The following is a 9,332-nucleotide window of genomic DNA, read 5'->3' on the forward strand; positions in this document are numbered from 1 at the left end:
ATGTTTTTTTATTTCATTTTATTAAATTGCTTCTGAGACATTATCAGTACCTGCTGAGCAGAATTAAAAGGTGTGAGTTATAATAACTTATACAGACATATATAATTATAAGCTTTAGGATCTCTTGAATTAGCACAACAGTAGTTGGTTTACGGTATTTCATGGAAAAGTATAGTGTGGTTAAGAACTCTGCCTGAGCTTTTGTGTACTGTCTTCACTCAAAATCTGCTGAACTAGTTATAAATAATGTCGTGTCGGAGTGTATTCTAGCATAGTACTGTTATCACCAGGGTGTGAGAAGGGAGAATCATCATAGAGTCACAGAGTGGTTCGGGTTCAAAGGGGCCTTAAAGATCATCCAGTTCCAGTCCCCTGCCATGGGCAGGGATGCCTTTCACTAGACCAGGTTGCTCAAAGCCCTGTCCAACCTGGCCTTGAACACTGCCAGGGATGGGACATCCACAGTTTCTCTGGGCAACCTGTGCCAGTGCCTCACCAGCCTCATAATGAAGAATTTCTTCCTAATATCTAATCCAAATCTATCCCCTTTCAGTTTAAAACCATTCCGCTTGTTCTGTCACTACCTGCACTTGTAAAACGTTCATTTCCAGATTTCCTGTAGGCCCCCCTTAGGTACTGGGAGGCTGCTATAAGATTTCCCCAGAGCCTTCTCTTTGCCAGGTTGAACAATCCTAGCTCTTCCAATGAATACAGAATTTTCAAGTGCTGTGCTTTGGGCAGCATTCCTCACTTTTCTGGACATTCTGAAATCTTGGGTCCACAAGCATATCGGGGGGGTGTTATGGGCTGTCTGTTGCCATGAACCACAGGTTGGCAAGCTTCACCTAGAATTTCTTCCCCGTTGAAGTGTGGTATAGCCCCAGGTATTTTTAGGGTAAAGAAAGTTAAGAAATGTAGGCTTTTGGTGGCACCATTCCTCCCTAAACAAAATGTATTTCACTTTGGCAATTTGGATGACACTGTATGATAATAACCTGAATGAAATGTGAAGGGGGAAAAATGACATGTTAAAATGAGCACCACTGCAGATCTCTTACCAGCTGGTCTGTGCATGTGTGTGACAGTTTTGTCAGTGTTGTTTAAGCCTTAGCAACCTGAAAAGCAGCTGTAAGGATTTTGAGAGGCCCAACTCTGACCTACTGCTGTGAGGCAGACTGTATTTAAACAGGACAGTTTGTGCTTAAAACATGCTGATTCTTCTCCTGTCATGTGCTTAGAGTTATTCACAGCTAGAATTAGAGGGTAATTTTATTTGCCATACAACAGTTTTACTGGGAGCTCTTTGTGTATAAAGAGGAGATAGTGTGGGTGTGCCACAGGAAAAATTCTTGGAAAATTTTAGACGTGGGTTAATGCAATTTCCTGGCCTACAGGAAAAGGAGATTGTTCTTGAAATATCACTACTTACTGCCTGGTGTCTTGGGGGACCTGTCCAACTGGGTTGTTCTGAAGAAAGAAATTGTCTCTCTTGTTCAGTGAGTTCATAGCAGCTGTTTTGTAAGGCTGAAGGCATTCAAGGCCAGATTGGATGTGGCTCGGACAACCTGATCTAGTTGGATATGTACGTCCCTGCTCATTGCAACCCAAACTATTCTGATTCTCTGTTGGTTAATGCTGGTCATTGAAGTAATCTGTATTTTCAGTATATTCGTTGCAAGATGCTTCAGCTGAAATTCTGCTCATCTTGTTGGCTGGCTCATAAGTAATAGTTTCTTTGATGCAGACAGTTAAAAGGGATGACGCTCAAACAATACATTGCATCCTGGTATAAACTTCCAACTTGTAATAACAGCATACCATCATTATAGCAAAGGTAGTTAAAACAAAAATACTCCCTACAAACAAACAAACCACAACAAAACAAAACCAATGATATATAATTGACTTGAAACATTATAAAACCTAATTGTTAGAAGACTGACAGTGATATACGATGAATAAAGGGGTAAAGGGAGGGGAAAAAGCTTTGCAAGCATTCTTCCTGAATTTTACTCTGATGGTTGTCAGAACCCTTTCAACTTCAATAAACTGGAGGGGAAAAAGACCCTAAAATTCACAAGTTGGAGACTGCGTCTCCTGGATTATTTTGACACTCTTCCCACTTCAGGATGGTGTGACATTAATTGTCTTGGAAAAGTGTTTGTTCCCTTTTATGGTACTGTACGTGGTTCTGAACCATAACAAACACAAGTTCTTTGCCTTTAGATGTGTAATATCATAAACAGGTGATTTATTTTAGAGAAATAAAACTTTCAAAGCCGCCTTATAGTATTAAGTACTTGGAACAAAACTGCTTGTAGTGTGTGTGTGTGGGGGGTACCTCTTTTATGATTTGTTTTGTTTAAAGACTTTTTTTTTTTTTTTAACCTCCATAAATTCTTTTTGTTTCTAAATCTTTTACTTACAGCTTTTGGAGAAATGGCAGAACAGAAGCCAGGGCTGTTTGGAACCTATAGAACCCCCTTTATTTCAGAAACATTGGGTGGGAGGGAGTTAATATTTTTTCTTGTTTTCAAAAAAATCTTAGTAATGCAGTAATTCAAAGACAAACCAGTTTTTTAATAAATTTGGTTCTTACAGCTGTTTAGATGCAATGTTACAACCAAACATTCTACAAAAATTCTGCCATATTTTATTCAGTTTAACACTACATATATGTGTGTGTGTGTATTTTAACCTACAGACTGGTAGTGAGCAAAAGTTTTTTTGTATTTACTCCTCCTTTTTGGTCATTTCACATACATACTTCTCAAATATACTCAGGAGTCCTCGGGAATTTCAAGCTGGATAAGCTTCAAGTTCAATTGTTTTTCTCAGTTTCTGTTACACAATTATTTTGTATCCTCAAAATGATCTGATGATCCATGTGCTGCCATTCTCTTTGATCCTAGCAGGCAGCAAAGTGACGTGTCTGATATTTAAACATGGTGAAGTGAGGTCTGTTAGAATTGTATTGTCACGCTACTGTGAGACTTGACTTTTTTGAGTCAGAGAAATACAGCAATTCCAAATGTCATTTAGTAATGGTCACACTATTTAGGTGCAAGTCAGCTTCATACAACATGGGTGTCAAACATACATACAGTTCAGCCACAGGTCTCTCAGTAAAAACAAACTTTATTTGTTACAGAGTAGTGCTTCCCTCTCTGTAGAGGGAACCATGTTTTAACCATATATAGGCACATTCTCCTATGGTTAACACTGCTTGATGGCTGCCTCAGGTTTTCCCAAGAAGCCATTATGCTGTGATTGCTCCCTTCTACAAAGGGAGAAAGGACAGAATATAATTTAGTTTTTATTCTTACATTCATGTATTTTGCAAAAAACTTACAGATGATTTTTCAAGCAACCCTAGGTACCTGACTTAAGAGTTTATTTATTTCAGTATTATTCAAATGCTAACAGTTTTTTACCTATTGATGCATTTTACATGGAAGTGTGCAGCAGGACAACTGTTCAGTGTGATGCTGGGTTCACCTGCTTTATCAGGAATATACATTTCTGGCAGATGAGTATTATAGATTGTGCCGAGCTTGCATGTTCTGGTTAGACTGTACATGGAAAGAGATCTGCAATCATCCAGGGCTAGGATCTGCAGGAAATGAGTAAATTAATTTCCCTCCTTTCTGTGCTTACTGCTGCACCTTTTGCTGCATCTTCTCAAAATTTGCACCTTTTAATATACATTTAGCTTCAGACTTTGAAAGGCATTTAGAACTGAAAGTAGTCTTTCTTCCTGTCCCGTGTTTTTTGAAGTGAAGTTGTACATCCTATTTGTTGATTGATTTCCCATTACTTTGCTCTCCTCCTCCCTGCAGATTCCCTCCATGTGCACTGTCTGCCCTCCTCCTCTTCCTGTCTGTGGGGAGAGCCCATTTTCCTATGCCTTGTTGAGATCTCTAACGGTTACTTGACAAAAGCCAGTCACTCCTATGCTGCCAAGCCTATTTCCTCCCCCTCCTGCCTGAAAGCCCATCTGGCTTTCCACAGATGCCAGACAAGATTAAATACTCTGTGCCTGGATATCAGGAAGGCAGCACATACATTCACCTGAGTACTTAGTGTCTGGCTTTATATGGCAGTTTAATAAATTTACCTTTCAGAAGAGTGAGATGTTGCTCAAATATTTAATGTTTATTTTTACATAGGGTAATTTTTTTCCTGTGAGGTGAAGGGCAAGCTTGCAAGATGGACATGGTATAAGCCAATCCAATTGCACTTAGCTCATGTTGCTAAATCTTACCCTAAATTTAAAATTGGGTTGAAAGCATTTTCACTGTGCTTGGAGATGTAGTGGAGGGGTTTTGCTGATGGATGGGGCTTCCTAGTCTGTCAATGAGAGCTTGGAACTGTGCTTGCGTGCTGCCTAGGTGCTTGAACACCTTCCCTTTCCCTGGTAAATGCTCTGATGGTGGCCTAGTTTAGGACTGGACATGTTCTTGGGTATAAATGGGGTGGGTGAAGTGGGTAAGTGGGGTAAACTGAGGAAAAGCTTATCCTCATGCTTAACTGATAATGTAGATGTTACTGAACTGACTGGCTTGACTCTAGAGAACAGCTTTTGGCTTTGTTCCCCAATGAGCAGTATGATTTGTTCTCCAGCTCTGAATAGGTCAAACTGTCTTTAAAATGTGTGGTCTTTTATGCTCTTTTCTTTCTGCATGAATCCAGCGAAATGTGGCTGCTCTGCTTTCAGTCCATGTCAGCCACAGAAACGTCAAATCTGGCAAGTTCTTATCAATTCTGATGTGGTTTTAAATGCTGTCAAGCAGTAAGAACAAATGTATTTTTGGATGCTTCTGTCAAGTCTGACACTGATCTGTCCTATCGGTTTATAATTTCCACATAACTTGCTTGGTGACCTTTCAGAGGAATGGTGAAACAGGAAACAACTTGAAGAAATGCCTAGACAGCTTTTTGGAGACTTGCATTTGATGCTGCATCACTGTCACAACCTGTGCTGTTTAGAACAGAGTAACAGGGATTTACCACACTGGTAACATACCAATCGAGGTGGTAAAAGTCAGGAGCTTTCCTGAAAACACTGCAAAAGGTGCATAATCCAGGTACACACATCCATTTTTCCTGAGGCTGGGGAAAAGGGCTGGGATCTGCTGTTGCAACTCAAGAGATGATAGAGCAGTGTGCTGCTCTGGGATTATGAGCTGCTATGGCCTCCTTATCCTTATCTCCTGTTTCTAAAGGAGGCAAATGAAACGTAGGCAAACTTGGTACTGAACAGAGCTGCACTAGTGTGGTTCTCCAGGGTACCTATCTTCAGGGAAACAAGTCACCTGAAGTGCTTGCTGTGCTGCTCTTACCATCCCTTGTTACTTTCAAAATCCTGGTGACCTTTAGCTGTGTGGGAGGAGTGAATACATGGTGTTCAAGAAGACATAAAAGCTTGACTTAAGAGTCTCAGGCTTGATTTAAGGTCTCTCACAACCTACTTGTTTTATTTATTTATTTAAAGCAGAAAATGTAGGAACCTCCACTTAAAAAATGGATTTGATACAAAACTTCTGCAAAAGCATGGTTAGGATTATATATATTAATATAAATTAATACTGAAAGATTAATTTATGCAACTGAGGGCAGCAAGACAGGATTAGAGAGATGAATTCCCTCCCTTTCCCTAATGACTGTATAGAGTACTGACACTTGTTTGACTTGGAGAAGATGACCTGTACACTGAAGTGATTAGTGTGTGCAGTGATTTTTTTGTTTTAACACCTCCTACTGAAAAACAAAAGTGCTGTCTCATGAAACAATGGGGCATAATTGCACTCTCATGAAATCAGGAGCATTGTCACTCAAGTGGGACATGTGGAGCATGAATTGGTCTCACAGCTCATGGAATTTGGGACCCCTCTTGTCAGGGCAGCTGAGTGATGATTTTCAATGCTCTTCAAGTGAGATGACCTAACAACATGGAAAAGGTATGTCAGCAGGGATTGCTGTGCTTTAGCATTTCAAAATAGCTAGATACTTTGCTGCTTAGCCTGAAATGATAACTTTAGCTACCTGTGTTTTAACACATACTTGCTAGTTCAGTATTTCCTGGGAATTATTTTATGATAGATAAATCAATGTACAAATGAGTAAAAAAATTGCTGTAAATAAGCAGCCCAATGTGGTTTAGTGTATTTCCAAATTAAGTGTGCAGTTGTGCTTTTAGATACAGGACAGTTTTTTCATTAAGGTAAGGCCTGAATAGAGATCCCCTCCTGGGCTTAGTCCTGTTGCCTTAACAAGTATATTACCTGTAAAAACAGTGGCAATTAAAGTTTGCTTTCTTATAATTCATAATTTACTTGAATTGAAAATCAGTAATGCAAGACATTTTGTTTCATTTGTTTGGGTATAAGATCTAGAATTATGCACTTGAGGGATAGATTATACAGGTCACCCAGAGGTGGAATACGTTCAGAGCAGTTTTATTTTTTTTTAAACTACAGGTTTATTGAATTTTTGTGGGTAAGAGAAAAGGATGGACAATAAGCAGCAATAATGTCCTTTTGGTTATTCCAGTGTAATCTGACTCATATTTCTCTATGATTGCAGTCATGTGAATGTGAAAACTATCAGCTTTTTTCAGCTGTCTGTACTTTGATTTTCAGTATTAAAGTCTTCCATCTGCGTTGGTGTTTTCTTCCTTATATCTAATCTAAATATCCCCTCTTTCAGTTTAAAGACATTCCCCCTTGTCCTATCCCTACAGGCCCTTGTAAAAGGTCCCTTTCCAGCTTATTTATTGGCCCTGTTCAAGTACTCTAATACATAGGAATTTGCGATTGATGGTCAGAAAAACCAAGGTAAGTAGTCATTGTTTTTCCATAAATATTTGGGCTGAATTCCTTATAACTTATGGCTGTAATTTGGAGCAGCGAGTGTAAAGTGAGGAGAATGGTTCCGATTCTGAAAAAGAAATTTTCTTATCACAGCTGCAAATAATTACTGGAGTTGCAGTGCACCAGGTCCTTGTTAGTTCATTCTGAAGGATGTAGTGATGTTAATTGTAATTAACCTGTGTTGGTGAGCTGAGTAGGCAGCTGGGTTACAGAAAGAGGAAAAAACCCCAACGAAGATGGCAGAAATTAGCACTGATGAAAGCTACAGGGGTTTCACTCATCTCCAAGAGGCAAAGAGGAATATGCAATTTGCCACTGAAGTAGCTCAGACACAATTTGAAGGATGCATGTGAATTTCAGGGCAACACGTTTATAAACGTCTAAGGGAAAGGAAACCTGCTTCTTCAATCCAAACATCCCTCAAACCCATCTGGTAACAATCAATCAGTTTAACGAGCAGAAAGAAATGGACTGTCACTAATAAGCCTTACTGTTCTGTCATACAGGAAAGGACTTTAACACACAGACAAAAGATTCTTCTGGCTTCAGTAAAGGGCTTAATTGATGGGTACTGCCTGGGTGATATCAAGTGACAATGGCTTCATATCTAGCCTGTCCAATAGAAGTAAATAGACAATAAATATGCAATACGAACATGGTATACTTGTAAATGAGCTAAAAGAGACTAAAATGTCTGGCAGCCCAATCAGAAGTAATGGCAGTGGGAGCAAAGAATCAGCTTTTCTGGCTTGGCTGACAGCTGGGCTGCATGGTAATATTTGATTATCCAGTCTTTCATATGCAGAACATGGTCTTGTTTTCAACACCCTTGTCATGAGCACTTGTGGTTCAATGGGGAAAAACTGCAGAAGGGCATACACAGGATATCTGAGCCATGCGCGTGGCTTCATAGGAACACAAAATATACCTTGCACCTGCATATTTCATTGTCTGTGTTACTGGTACTGTGGCCTATTGGAAACTGATCTATAGAGTAGAATAGTTATTGATGGCTTCTATGTCATCCATGCTGTGTTTGTCTGAGGGCTGACTGGGGTTTTGCTGAGGGCTAAGTCTTGTCTGGTCCCATCTGTACAATATTTTTAGTGATTAGAGCATATTAGGTATGATACTTGAGACTGTATTACAGGTTAGTCTCATCTAAAGTTATGATCTCCAAGCCCATTCCACAATGCAGCCCAAAGCGCAATGAGTGGATATACTTGAGGGATATGCTTCAAAAGTACAATTCTGGTCTGAGCTAAAATTGTCACCTATACATACCTTATATAGCCTAAGAAACCCAGAAATTAACAGGTGTTTTTAACCTGAAAATCATTTCTTCAGCTTCATCTTTTACTGGAGTATGCATTTAGCCTTTCACTAGGAAATCATAGAACAGTTAGGGTTGGAAAAGTCCAGGTAGATGACATCAGCTGCTCTACCCCTGCCCATCAGTTCAGTAGCCCCATCATAGAAGGCCACCAAATTGGTCAGGCAGGATTTCCCCTTAGTGAAGCTATGCTGGCTGTCACCAAGCACCTTGTTGATTTTCATGTGCCTTAGCATGCCTTCCAGGAGAATCTGCTCCAAGATTTTGCCAGGCACAGAGGTGAGACTGACTGGTCTGTAATTCCCTGTGTCATCTATTTTCCCCTTCTTGAAAATGGGGGTTATATTTCCCCTTTTCCAGTCATCGGGAACTTCACTTGACTGCCATGATTTTCAAATATGATGGGCAGTGGCTTAGCAACTTCATTCTCCATCTCCTTCAGGACCTGCGGATGGATTTCATCAGGTCTCATGGACCTGTGCATGTTCAGATTTTTAAGATGGTCTTGAACCTGATCCTCTCCTACAGTGGGCTGAAGGTCTTCATTCTCACAGTCCCTGCATCTGCCTTCCAAGACTTGGGTGGTGTGGTCAGAGCATTTACCAGTGAAGACCCAAGGCAAAGAAGTAATTGAGAACCTCAGCCTTCTCCAAATCCAGGGTAGCCAGCTCTCCTGATAGCTTCTGGAGATCTCCTGGCACATTTCCTTCTAGCTGGGGGACAACACTCCTGAGCTTGCAGCAGGTGATTCTTGAATATCACCCAGCAGGCTTGATCCTCTCTGCTTTCTAGAGCTTTACACCATTGAAGCTTACTAAGCAGGCTCCTGAAGAGGCTGAAGTCCACTGACCAGCTCCACCAGCCTCCAGTAGACCTGGCCTCCCAGATTAAGTCCCATGTTCTAAATACCCAAACTCCTGACTATGGCACTACTGTTATAACCATTTATTAACCTGGCCAATCCAGCTGGTCTTCATTTTCTGTATGTGCTATGGTGGACATTTGTGACCCCCGCACAGCATGGGCCTGGATCAAGCAGCCCAGCTCTCTCTCAACTCCCCTGACACCTTTCAGCTACTGACAGCGTCCCGCAGCTCAGCCACCTGCTGCAGGAGGACCTCCACCAG

The sequence above is a fragment of the Pezoporus occidentalis genome, unplaced genomic scaffold (assembly GCF_034315485.1).
Source record: "Pezoporus occidentalis ecotype Australia unplaced genomic scaffold, CSIRO_AGI_Poc_V1 ctg32, whole genome shotgun sequence".
Classification (NCBI taxonomy): domain Eukaryota; kingdom Metazoa; phylum Chordata; class Aves; order Psittaciformes; family Psittacidae; genus Pezoporus; species Pezoporus occidentalis.